We start from the raw sequence: 12,923 nt of genomic DNA, 5'->3' as shown, positions 1-12,923 counted from the left end.
ATTGTTTTCAGTTTGTCCATGTGGCTAGCAAGAACACTGCATATATTAGAGAACATTGAGAATAAACTCAGGTTAAATAAACAAGGCTGAAATAGCGTCCTGTACTGAGTAATGTACAGTTTCCCTGAACACAGCAGATACAAGCCATTTCTCTGGTCTGTTGATTTCTGCCAGGCATGCAGTGTTTCACAGAGAAATATCTAGAAAATCCCTATTATTGTGTGTGTCTGTATTTTCAGTAATAGCATATGCCTTGTTTAGGTGGAAGATCTAGTTTAGATGTAAGGAGTTTCTTGTCTTGAACATTCTTCTTAAATGAAGGATAGCAATTATAGCAGTTTCATTGAAGTATAACCCATCTCATAAAATTCCCTGTTACAGCTTTCCCCTCTTTCTGACAGTGCAAAAAGATCACATGATAAATTTGAACTAGCTTTTAAAAGCAATATTCTAGACTATCTTTCTTTCCCCAAACAGAGGTTAGTTATACTGGGAAGTATTCAGTCATGCTATATGATTGTCTCTTGATTTTGCAGATTCTAACTCTTAGTCCTAAGAATGTTGTGATATTACACTTTTGGTCCCTTCCCCAAACACAGAACAGACATAAAAAATGTTAATTCTCCCAGCAGACATATTTATAGGTGCCTACCGTACTATCACTGTATCTTAATATCACTCAGTCCAAATAATTTTACTCCCACAGAAATTGCAGTGAAAGTGCTTTGCAGGTATATCTACTTCTGGCCCCACTCTTGAGTGGCACAGTATCACAGCAGAGTCAAGGTTGGAAGGTACCTCTTGAGATCATCTAGACCATCTTTCCTGTCAAAGTGGAGTCAGCCAGAGCAGGTTGCCTTGCCAGGATCATGTCCATTTGAATATCTCTATGGATATGAGACATCACAGCCCTTCTGGGCAACCTCTGCCAATGTTCAGTTAGCATCAGAATAAAGAAGTGTTTTCTTATGTTTAGCTCTTGTCCTGTGCACCATTGTGCACCAATGTGAAGGGACTGTCTCCCTCAGTGTTTTCTCTATAAAGGAGTTGAGCTTCTCCTATAATAGAGCTTCGGCTTCCAATCTTTCCATCCTTTTTTTTTCAGTAATTACCTTCAGTTTTAGAGACGTCATCTACGTCTAATGATTACCTTAGTAGCCTAACAAAAGGTAACACAAGAACCTGTTTAAACACCAAAAGTGTAAATTCATACTTTCAAACACCAAAATGGTTTCCATCAATCTGTGTGGTGTTTTTGCAAAATTTATGAACTGTGAAGTGTGAGTTGAATTGAATTATAGAATGGTTTGGGTTGGAAAGTACCCTAAAGATCACCTACTTCCAACCCCCTGCCATAAGGGTTGGACACCTTCCATTAGAGCAGGTTACTCAGGGCCCTATACAACCCTTTGACCACTTTCAGGGATGTGGCAGCCACAGCTTCTCTGGCAACCTGTTCCAGTGCCTCACCACCCTCACAGAAAAAAATTTCATCCCAATAAACCCATTGTAAAAAGTCTCTCCAGCCTTCTTGTGGGCCCATTTTAGGTACTGGAAGAACACAATAAAGTCTCCCCAGAACCTTCTCTTCTCCAAACTGAACAGCTCTCAGCTTTTCTTCATAGGAGAGGTGCTCCATCCTTCTGATCATCTTTGTGGCTCTCCTGTGGACTCATTCCAAGATGTCGATGTCCTTCTTATGTTGCAGAACCCAAAGCTGGATACAGTACTCCAGGCGGGGTCTCACAAGAGCACAGTAAGAGGAGATGAATCATGTCCCTTGACCTACAGACCATGCTTTTGATGCAGCCCAGGACACATTTGGCTTCCAAGTCCTTCTCAGCAGGACTGCTCTTAATCCATTCTCCTCCCAGCCTATATTTGTCCTTGGGACTGCCTTAACCCATGTGCAGGACCTTGTACTTGGCCTTGTTGAATTTCATGGGGTTCACACAGACCCACCTCTCAAGTCTCTCACGGTGCCTTAGAATGATACCCCTTCCCTCCAGTGTGTTGTTCGCACCACTCAGCTTGGTGTTGTCAGCAAACTTGCTGAGGGTATACTACAGAAGAATTCTTTTTTCTTGACCAGACAGTGTTGCCAAGTTCTCTAAAACCGAATTTTCTTTCTTACACTAAACCATTTGTAGGGTTTACAGCTTGTCTTCAGAAGGTGTGACATACTACACCAAACATCATACCAGCTGTATCATACAACATCCTCAAATAAAATTTGCTCAGAAGCAAATGCGCAATGCATTAGATGTCTATAGAGATCTTGCCCAGCTGAGAGAACAGTCATTTCTTGTATGCTTGTCAATGTTCTAATATGTAAAGTAAAAAGTGTGGTTGAATGTGCTACAGAAACCAGAGTATTGCTTACAGTGATAACAGATCAGATTTTTTTTCTGACAATGTGATTTACTTCTCTGTAGTCCGTACAAAATGCTGCCACATTTTATGTGATAGAATACTGATCTTTAAGTGCTGACTGCCAGAGTTATGCCTTTTGATACATCTCCTCAGTGACACATGAAATGTCTTCTCTTTTTTTAATGTCTCTTTTCTTAGTAAATAATGCCTTGGCTTTTTAATGGATGGTACTCTTACATTTCAGTCATACACCGAGTGCTTAATACTAACTGCAAACTGCATATATCCGTTTCAGATCAGAGTAATTCTCACTTCATGACCAGAAAATTTTAATTCATTGCAGATTCTTAGTTATATGAAGTAAAGTGTTTTTAAAAATCCATTGGGATTTTGTTTTCATTTTCTGTTCTCACTTCTGCACCTAATATCTAATCTGCTTGCTTGCATTTTAGATTGTGGTTTGTCTATCAGATATGGCTTCTTCTATTAGGCATTCACTTGGAAATGAACAGGGATTCATTTTTATTTCAAGTCTGTGAGAACTGTAACAGTTGATAGCTCTGACTCATGTTCAGAGGCATTTTGACACTAAATGCTGAAATGGCTCTGAACATAGAGGGTGACATGAAATGTGTTTTTCCCAAGTGCCAGCAGTTTTCAGATGAATATAACAACATTAGCTGCTGGTAAATTTATGGCTGCAGATAGCTTATGTGAACCACAGTTGCTTATGATGCAGTTCACTCTGTTTTTCATCTTTTCTTTACAAGAAAGCCACCACAATTGTACAGCTGCTATTATGATTTCTGCTCCAGAGGAAAAGCAATTTTTTAAGGTTATAGCAGTGTTGGTTCACTTAGACCACGTTTTTAGAGGGGATTGCCCAAAGCAATTGCAAAATAATGTTCCCAATACTGATTGATAATTATCAATGATATTTAGTGGACTATTAACTTACGTGGCTACTGGGAACATACTATTCTAATACTATAGAACCATTTCAGCCTAATTCAGATGGTATATCTTTACCAGTGAGTGTTATCATTAACAATTTGGTGGCTCAGGACTCAATCCTCTATTTTTAAATTGGCTTTTTGCAAGCCTGACCTTGTAAGCATCCCAACTGGCCTGCTTGCATTTCACAGTTACTCTAAATTACTTGTCATTAGTCTAGTTAAGTGTAAAATAATCCGTGTCATCTCCTCAACTTCAGATTTCCTTCATCTGTTTCCTAGTTTGGAAAACTTCACTGGGTAGCTGTGGTCTGGCAGAATTGCAAGTATCCTTTGTGGTTATTTTCCCTAGACTGTGGCAAATTGATCACAAAAGTCTGTGTTGGTGTATTGATGCTTCAGGAGCACAAATGATCCTCCATAGGTCCTCTGACAATTTCAGTGAAGTTTCTTGTTTCCATTGAGCCATATTTTTTCAGTGAGTTCTTGTTGAGTGTTCATTAAGTTTAGATCTGCACATTGACAGAAAATCTGGCAGTATAAATTGGTTCAGTGGTGATTACATGAGTAAATACCGGTTGAATTAACGTAAGTACACAATATAGTCTTTGAGTCAGCCAATTCACAGGCTTGCTGCCTAGTGTCCCAAAGCGCTTTTCAATTCTCCAGAGCTTTGTGAGATGCCAGCCCAGCCGAATTCTAGGAATGCTTGAAGGCAACTTTTCTAAGGACTTGGCTTTCTTTTCCAAAATTACATTTCCCTTTCCAAAAATCCCAGTGTTGCTGCCAAAAGGCCTCTCTTACCTTGATATTACTAGGGTATTTAATAATATTTTCCTTTCCACTTCCTACGTGTCATTTTCAGACCATTTTGCAGACCTATTCCAAATGGCACTTGGTATCAAAATCTGCAGCAGAGTTTCCTGCAGATTCCTTCTAGGTATAGCATTATCTACTTATTATAAACTGCATACAAGAAAAGAGAGAGCAGACAGAAAAGGAGGATTTGCCCCATTTCTAGGTCATTTTTTGGATCTGATGAAACTGCATGAATTGCAGATGAACAGTTTCTACTCCACAGAGTACCTGGATGTCAGCAATACAATGCCTAGTGACATGACTTACGCAGCAAAAATGAGAAGAGCATCAGCCGAAAAAGAACTTGAGAATGGGAAAAGTAATATTCTTGGGTGTCTGTAAACAAGTTCATTCGTTATTTGGCAAGTTAGATCACCAACATGACTCCTACTTTACCATTGCCTATGGGAGTAGAAAAGTTGAAAGCTAGCATTGTGATGTGGAATGTGACACTTTCCTGTTGCTTTACAAAATGCCCAACCCACACTACATTCAAATGATGGATGTACAGAATGTGACAGTAAGTTTTGCTCAGCTTCCACCCTCCTTTTTTGTACAGGGTTTTGGTATAGAAGGACTATTACTATCCTCTGCTCTTTAATCAGAGTTGTCTTCATAGTTTTAGCTTGGCAGTGGGCAGCACAATTCTTTTAGTATGCCAAAATCAGTGGATTGACTATTCTGTCCTTGTCACTAACTGATTTTGAATGCATCTCATGACTTTGTTCATAAAGTAGTCTAAGTCATCACTATTTTCATCATAGTTTGACTGACAGAATGGAGACTTCATAGAGTGAGTCTGAAAATAGCCTCCATATCAGGATCTTGTTTTACTGCTGTATTGTGCACTAAATTTGTGAGTGTAAGGGGGACCAGATGGCTGAAGCCTTAGAGTAGGAAGCTGAGATAGAATCAGTGCCTGCTATGGCTTGTTCATTTGCCCGTGGGAACCAGGAGGGCCAAATTCTGAGGGATGCTCTGGCAGAATGTTTTAAGTAAAATACCCAGCTACTTTCTGCTTACATGTATTCTTGCTAATTTGAAAGCAATAAGCTTATGCATTGTTTCTCTTGCTCCTGGTCTCTACTTTCTGTGGTTCCTGTTGCCTGCCCCTCTTCTTTGACAATTCATCCTCTGAGGTTTCATACATGAGGATAACCCTTTCACAAATTCATCCTTCATTAGGCCCATCAGCTTCCTGTATTTCCAAGTACGCCAGTGGAAACATATATGTTGAACAAAGAAAAATAATCAGGAAAACAGTTGCTATTTTGCTGTCAAAGTGCAAATAATGCAGGATACTGGAAAAAACCTTCAGATTTTACTGAGACCAGTTATGTAAAACTATTTTCAGATAGCCTGAGCTTTGCAGTAACAACATGGGGTAAAGAAATGAGAGTAGGGAGGGGTAGCTTTTATCTCACCTAGCAGGGCTGGCTGGCCAGCTAGGTAGTGCTGCTTGCACACCTCTTCAAAGTACAATTTCAAGATATTACCAGACATAATGTAAGTACCTGGATGGGGCAATCTGAGAAATCTGAGAAATGAGCCAGAAAGGCTCAGGATGCACTGATATCTGAGGAGGGTGCCTTTGATTCAAAGTGAGGAAGACATCCCAGCTCTAGCTGTGCCACCATTGCATGCTGCTTTCTTGTAGATCACTCAGTTGTCACCACTCTCAACTCCTGCCTCTCCTATATAGACCCTTTGCAGGCTCTTATTATTTCTGACAAGACATCTCATGCTTCTGGTCCAGCTCACTTTTGCCTTTCCAGTTCTAGGATTGTTCACATTCAGTTCTCAAGGAATAAATCACTGAGATTCTCTAACCAGTTTCAATGGTTCCTCCAAATATGCCTGCTATCATTTTAGCAACAGCTGTTTGACTTTGTCCAAGAGCTGTTTGGCAAGAAAATAGAAGTGTTCGGCATTCCTGCCTCAGTTTGGCAGGAGGAACCCCCCTCTTTGCTATTGTGCAGTTGGCATTTCTCTCCTCTCTTGTTCAGGACTAATGGTAAGCTGTGTCTGTTTTGGGGATTTCCGGATCTCAGATCCATTTTCTAGAACAATGGCTAGCCCTGTGTATGAGGTGTAGGAGACAGATAGGCAAGACTGCTTAATGGTGTTAAGAAGCTGCCTTTGCTTGTTTCAAGGGTGCCTTATTTCTGGTGAAGGGTTAGGAGAATAGCTGAGGGAGAGCTGGAAGGAAGAATGCAGCTAGGGTTTATTCTTCCTATGACTAAACTCTGACACCATTGTCTAGGTTAATTTAGTGTTTGGCCAGGACAGCCAAAGAATACTTCAAGCCAGGTATACTTTGATATTGCTGATGTTCATGATTTCTATTGCAGTCCAAACTCCTGAACAGGCTGTCAAGAAACCTGTTCTCCCAGGAAACATTGTAGGGATATAGTTTCATACTTCCAAATTAAAGATAAATTTTAGCATCCTTAGTGCCTTACCAGAGGCTTAGTTCCCTGGATTGAGGTAAACAAGATTATACAAGTTCTGCATAGTTTAGCTTTTTTGTGTGATGGCCTGGCTTTGTGTCAGTGCCTTGCCTCCCTTTTCAGTATTGCCACTGCTTAGTTGGGTACTAATACAAGAGAAAGAACTAAAACATGGGAAAGGAGAGGCAAGATCCACAGCAAGTCAGGACTGTGTGGCATTGCTAGACAAAGCAAGCCTACCTGCTGCCTCTCAGAAGTGGAATGGATATGTTCAGGGCCAGCCTGAACTGAGCAGAGTTAGTCTACCTGCATCTTTCAGAGAGAGGTGACTCTGTGCACCAGTGATGGTTGGATATGCAAGGCTGGCAACTGGCAGTGCATCCAAGACTTGGTAAAGTAACATGGGCTAGACACCTAAAGTTAGGAAAAAACTTTCGGAAAAAAGCTATGGCCATGAAAGGAGGCTTGAAAACCCCATGACGACTGCAAATAGTAATGAGAACACCATATGTGGGTCATATGAGATTATGCAGCACTGGTCAGAGGTACCAGAGAGTACTGAGAGCACTTGCAACTTCTATCCAACCCTCCTTTCTCACTCCAATTGCAGTGTTGTCCTTGTTTCTTGGGTTGGAGGAGGTAACACAGCCTTGGAAATATTGGAGGACAAGATTTTCTTCTCTTTATAATCCCGACTGCGTTATTCCATGGCATCAGTGCTCCCAAGAGTGGTCCATCTTTCTGTACTTGGAGCATGACACTCCCTCTTTTTGGCTGACTGAAAAGCCACAATCTGATTTTTCTTTCTAACTTAATTTACAGCATCTAAATGCCTATTTTGATGGATGCTTTAATTGCTTGAGAAGCCCGTGAGTCACGAGCTCCTGAGCAGGGTATAGATTTCAGGATGAGAAACTACACTGTAAATTCCCTCGTACTTCGGTGGGGATGGCTGGGGCCAAGCGGCCGAAGTGACCATGTTTGTGACGGGGGCGCGGAGCGCTGGCCGCGGAGGCTGTGGCGGACCCGCAGGCACACCTGGCCCCAGAGCAGTCCTGTCCCCGCGTCCTCTCCGCGCTGACCTACTGAAGCTCTATTTTATGGCCGCCGCGTCGCTCGGCAGTGCGGGCGCCCGGCACGCCGCGCCACCGCGACCCTCGAGCCCGGCCTTGCCGGAGAGCGCGGCCCGGGACGCGGCCGTCCCCGCCCGCAGCAGGGCTCAGGCTCCCGTGCCGCGCGGAGGGGCGGGAGCGCGGGGCGGGAGCGCGCGGCGCCGCCCCGGCCCCGCCGCGGCCGCCGGGAGCCGGCAGATCCGGGTCTCGTGGCGCGGGCTGACGTGTGAGCCGGCCCGAGCCGCGGGGCCGAGCCGCGGGGCCGCCCCTGCCCGCCCGGCCGCCCTGCCCCCGCAGCCGCAACCCTCCGCGACGGCGGCCAAAGAACGGTGAGCGGGGCCGCCGCGGCGGGGCCGGGGAGGGCGCGGGCTGGCGGCGGCAGAGGGTTGGGGGATACCCCCCTGGACCCTCCGTCCGCCGGGCGCGGCGCGGGCCGGGGTGCGGCGGTGAAGCTCCGGTGGGGGCTGCGGGGTAACTTCAAGCCTGTTGAAGTGCAGAAACGTCTCCGCTGTCGGGCGCTTCGCCGGGTTCCAGGGAAGGTAAACGCCGGGAGAGCCGGAGCCTCTCCCCTCGGTATCGGGCAGCTCTCGGTTTTCCCAAACCAGAGAAACGTCGGATCATCTTTTTATCGGTTCGTCTGATTGTGTTTTTTCTGGTTGTTGGGGATTTTAGTGCGAAGTGGCACTCTTCTGCCGGTTTTCCTTTTTTTTTTTTTTTCTTAAAGGATCTTCGTCTGATAGTTGAGCCAAAGAGGTTTAGTTTTCTCTCTTTTAAGAAGCTGGCAGTGGCGTGCAGACGCCGGGATATGTGCTCCCAGGCTGCTCCCCGCTTTGCGAACAGGATGCAGCTGAAGTCGGAGAGATGAAACAATGTCATGTGAAAGATAATCTCTAGAAAAGGACGATATCACACTGCTGTTAATTTATTAAAGATAGAATTCCTGCCTGGAGCTCTTCATGTATGCTTAAATATGTGATTCCTAGGGAATCAGTGGAGAAGGGATATATTGGCCTTGGAGACCACAAGATATGGTTATTTCTCTGCTGCTGTCACTATGCTGGGTTCCCCAGCTGTCCTGCTCTGCAGCTCAGCTGCTGCCTTCCATGGCAGTTCTGAGGCCTTGGGTAACCAGCACTTCTACTTGAATGTGGTACAAGACCTACATCAAAAACTTTAGTTTCCTGACAAACACCTGTTCGCCAAGTCAAGTGTCTTCAGGTTTGCCTTTTAGATTGCAGACTGTTTGTGTTTTAATACTGTCTGAATATCCAGATCTATGCAGATAGATAAGTTTTGTAAACCAATGCCAGTTTTTAGAGGCAAGGACATCTAACATTTGGGTTTTAATAACATTTTACGTTGATGTTATTAGTGTGCCTTCTGGGGAAGGTGTGTGTCTTTAGTGAGTATTAGTGGGTTATGTATTAGAAGTCTTTAAATGCTTAGCTATTAGAATGCTATCCACCTTTACTCATTTATATTACATTCCAAAAGCAGACATAAGCTCAAAAAAATCAGAAGCATGGGAGATCAATTTTACTTTTTTATTTATCCCTATATCCTTGATAATTACATCCAATTCCTATAACTCAATGAGATGAAAGAAATCAGTCTTTGATTTATAAAGTGACCCTATCGGTGACAGGCTTGAAATGGTAGAAGCAGTTTGCAAAATTAAATTTATTGTAATGTTAGCAGTCCTTAGTTATTTCACTTCTAAACACTGTTCCTTCCCCTGCCACTGTGGTGGGTGAGTCCAACATCCTTGGTTCTTTTTGCCCTTTGTAAATGACAAGCTTTATAATGTTTGCCTAACTCTTGTACAGAGTTCTGTATTTTAAGTAATTAAAGGTCGTTTTGTAGAAGGAGCTAAATAACAGCAAAGCTATACTGGATGTGTTATTGGTAATTCCACACTGTGTTGTTGCATGTGTTTCTTGGACCAGCAGGGACGTCCCTGACCCACTCGGGACCATAAGCCCTGAGGTCTGCTGTAGAACCAAGATGATGGTAGCAGCAGTTTTGTAGCTCTGGGTGGATCTTTTTTTAACCTAGTTGGATGTTATTTTGCTGACTATAGAAATAAATATAATAGACAAGATTCTATGAAATTCTTTATATTGTGCACATTGTGATGGTTTTGCAACACCTTACATAAAACACAGTCAAGTCCATTAAGTTCCCAACTGCATGGCCCAGTTACATGAGCAATATTCTGCAGTCCATGTTCTTTTGTTCTAAGGGAAAAATTAGAATAAGATAGTTGTAATTAATGAAATAGTTTACATTTGAAACAATTTATTATGTTTCAATGATTTTTAAACTCTTTTACCTGCTTTCAAAAAGTTGTTATTTGATTTTGGAGAAAGTTAGTTTCTAACTGACTTCTGGTTTTGTTATTAACTTCTCATTTCCTACTTTCATATATTTAAACTTCAGAATAAGTGGTGTGTGAATGTTATTTGCATAACAGATGTGTATGTGTAATAAAACTACGTTTCTACATTTAGAATTTTCCCTCCTAGATATTATGGGTACTTGACAAACATTCTTAAGGACCAAGTGTTGGCTCTGCTGAAGTTTGTCATACCAGAATTTGACCTAACCACATCATGAGACTTCACAGGGCCAGTACAATGAAAGTAGCGAGATCTTCTTTTCTTGTAAATACATATGAATGGCAAAAGTGTACAGTGCCCCGACAATACAAAGTATCAAATTCTTACTCTCTATATTTTGAACATTCATCGGATTCCTGATCACAACAAATACGAAAATGTTTTGGCAGATGCATTTATGTATATAAAGCTTATTGTCATCTGGCCATATTCTGCTTGGGACACAGCTTGGAGAGCCTGTGAGTCTGCTTTGCATACATGCTGTTATACACTCTACATATTTGCATTTACATACCTAATATTACACTTGATGTTAAACACGCTGTCTTAACTTCCTGGGTTAGAGGTTCAATTTATGAACAGATCCATCTAGTTGTTAATGAGGCAACTGATTCTGCAAAATGCTAATACTTCCTGGAAAATCCAAGAACTCCCAAACCCTCTGTAAGTACAATGGAAGCCAAGAAAACTTTCTAAGGCTCTATCACAGAGCTGAATTTTACAGTCCCAGTTCAGGTAGAAAGAAAAAGGAACTATTTTTCCAGAAGAGCTCCTTCAGCTTGTGTGCCTTGACTCATCAACAGCTAGATTCCCTAGTTCCCAATGAGCCTAATTTGAAGTAGGTCTCCTTAGCTCCTCATTATGAAGGAATACAGTCGGGGATATGAGAAGGATCAGTGTGTGTTTGCTGTGTTAGTCTTACTTCTACTGACAGAACAGTAGTTCTGCTAGCAGTATAGTGGAGAAGTATGGTTCTATCCTCTTCCCTCTTCCCACCGCCTATTGCACACTATTAGCTGAGGCTGGGACAAGAAAAAGCCCCTTCGTGATGATTGATAGGGCTTTTCATGAAAGATTTGAGGATGCTTAGGGGAGCAGCCCCTGGCATGATTGAGTGATTGTGCATTTGCATTATTATTAATTGAACAGATATGCTTCAGAAGCTTTCGTTTAAGTGTCTGACTAGTATTTTTACAGATAATTGAACAAATTAGTCCCATTTGGGTGGGAACAGATAGAATTACACTTGATAAAAGTTTTCCTCATTAAGATTAGTTCTGATTCTTCTGCAGCGTTGCATGCATTAAAAAGCATGGCTTTCTGGAGCTAAATATAGTTTCATTCTTACTTTATAAAGCTTCTAGACAAATGTCAGATCCAAACCACTGAGCACTCCTCAGAAAGAAAATATTTTTATCAGAGAAAAAGCCAGGAAAACTGGACAAAAATATAGCAGCAACCGTTTACATTATATAAGCAGCTGCAATGCTCATTTACTTTATTTGTTGAATCTTTGTCAAATACAGATCTCTAGTATTAGAGCTTTGGTCTTTTTTGTTCATATGTTCACATGTGTATGTTCGTGTATTTCCCATTAGTTAGTAATAACATCTTTTTTTATATATGGGCAATATTTTTAGACAACTTGATTAAATAATTTATGTCTTTTTTCACACATTAAAAAGTTATTTAGGGGAAAATAAGAGCTGTCTGAAGGAAATTACATGAAGGTGTGAAGAAAAGTTGGGGTTAGCTCTTCAAACAGTTGAACTAAATCACGTGTGAAAGACAGCTTCCTGGTGTGAGCAGCCTTAGTTTAACAAGAATTCCAGTGCAAGTGATTACAGTGTTGTTAGGGGTTCCTCATCCTGGTGTCTAGATGAGACTGATCAGATGTGACCCACAATTAAGAACCCCTATTTGAAAATACTAGGTAAACATTGTATCAGAGAGCTCTGTGAAATGTAGAACTATTCTTATTATACTACTATATTTCTTATATAAAAGAAACATTTTTGAGCCATAGAGATTGTCAGATGGTTGAGCTTCAAATTAGTATGCAGAACAAAAATGTTTAAAGATGAAAGATACATTATTTTCTGTTTGAAAATGGTGGAGCCAAAGGTAAAATGTGTGTTGCAAACTAATCCTGATCTTGTGAAACAGTACCATAGATTTTTGTTGTGCAAATTAATAGAATGGATTTAAAAATCTGTTGCTAGTAGGTGCAAGGGAGAGTTGTGTAATTTGCATAACACTTTCCTTTTGATAATCTAAACTGGTCTGTGAGTCTGCTGAATTAGATGGATGATATTCTCTGGTAAAAACTGGGTCATCTGTTAGCTAAACATATGTAAATAACCAAGTCCAGAAATCTTGTTAATTGCTACGGATTCCCTCTGGTATAAGTGCTGATTTTAAAAATTCTAATTGATAAGCTTCAAATTGTTTACTGCAGGTATGTAAAAAACCTGATCCAACTTCCACTGAAGTTGAAGACAGGCACCAGCTAGCTTCAGATAAAATTTCATCTGGCCTAAAGGGGTTAGGAGTAGGGCTGCCAGGGAATAGAGCTGCTTTCATCTGAAAATTGAAAATCCTGCTATCTTTCTCAGCATGCTGCTACCCTGTTAAATCTGTTTGCTCAGTGGCAAGTTATTAGAAACATATGTCATCCCTGGAGAAAAAAATAATGAATGTATTCCAAAGAATTTCAGTATAATTTTGTGTTTGTATGTGATCGGAGTAACATTAAGGAATAGTGTATTTTTGCAGTTT

General features: G+C 41.5%; 1 protein-coding gene across 4 annotated transcripts in view; it reads left to right on the top strand.

Annotated features, from left to right (window-relative positions):
• Window positions 1–12,923, top strand: part of SMIM14 (small integral membrane protein 14) — a 54,427-nt gene that overhangs the window by 8,016 nt on the left and 33,488 nt on the right. Inside the window, exon 1 of one of the 4 annotated variants that reach the window (XM_014871053.2) lies at window positions 7,941–8,075. The exons of 2 other annotated variants lie outside the window; for them this stretch is intronic. The gene's annotated coding sequence lies outside the window, so the exon portion shown is untranslated. Of the gene's footprint in view, window positions 1–7,940; window positions 8,076–8,192; window positions 8,378–12,923 lie in introns of those variants that run through there. One more of the 4 variants, XM_088163288.1, reaches the window with a different exon arrangement.

The sequence above is a fragment of the Sturnus vulgaris genome, chromosome 4 (assembly GCF_052056855.1).
Source record: "Sturnus vulgaris isolate bStuVul1 chromosome 4, bStuVul1.hap1, whole genome shotgun sequence".
NCBI classification, from domain to species: domain Eukaryota; kingdom Metazoa; phylum Chordata; class Aves; order Passeriformes; family Sturnidae; genus Sturnus; species Sturnus vulgaris.
Note: the sequence above shows the minus strand (reverse complement) of the source record. Positions and strands in the feature narration are given on the sequence as shown.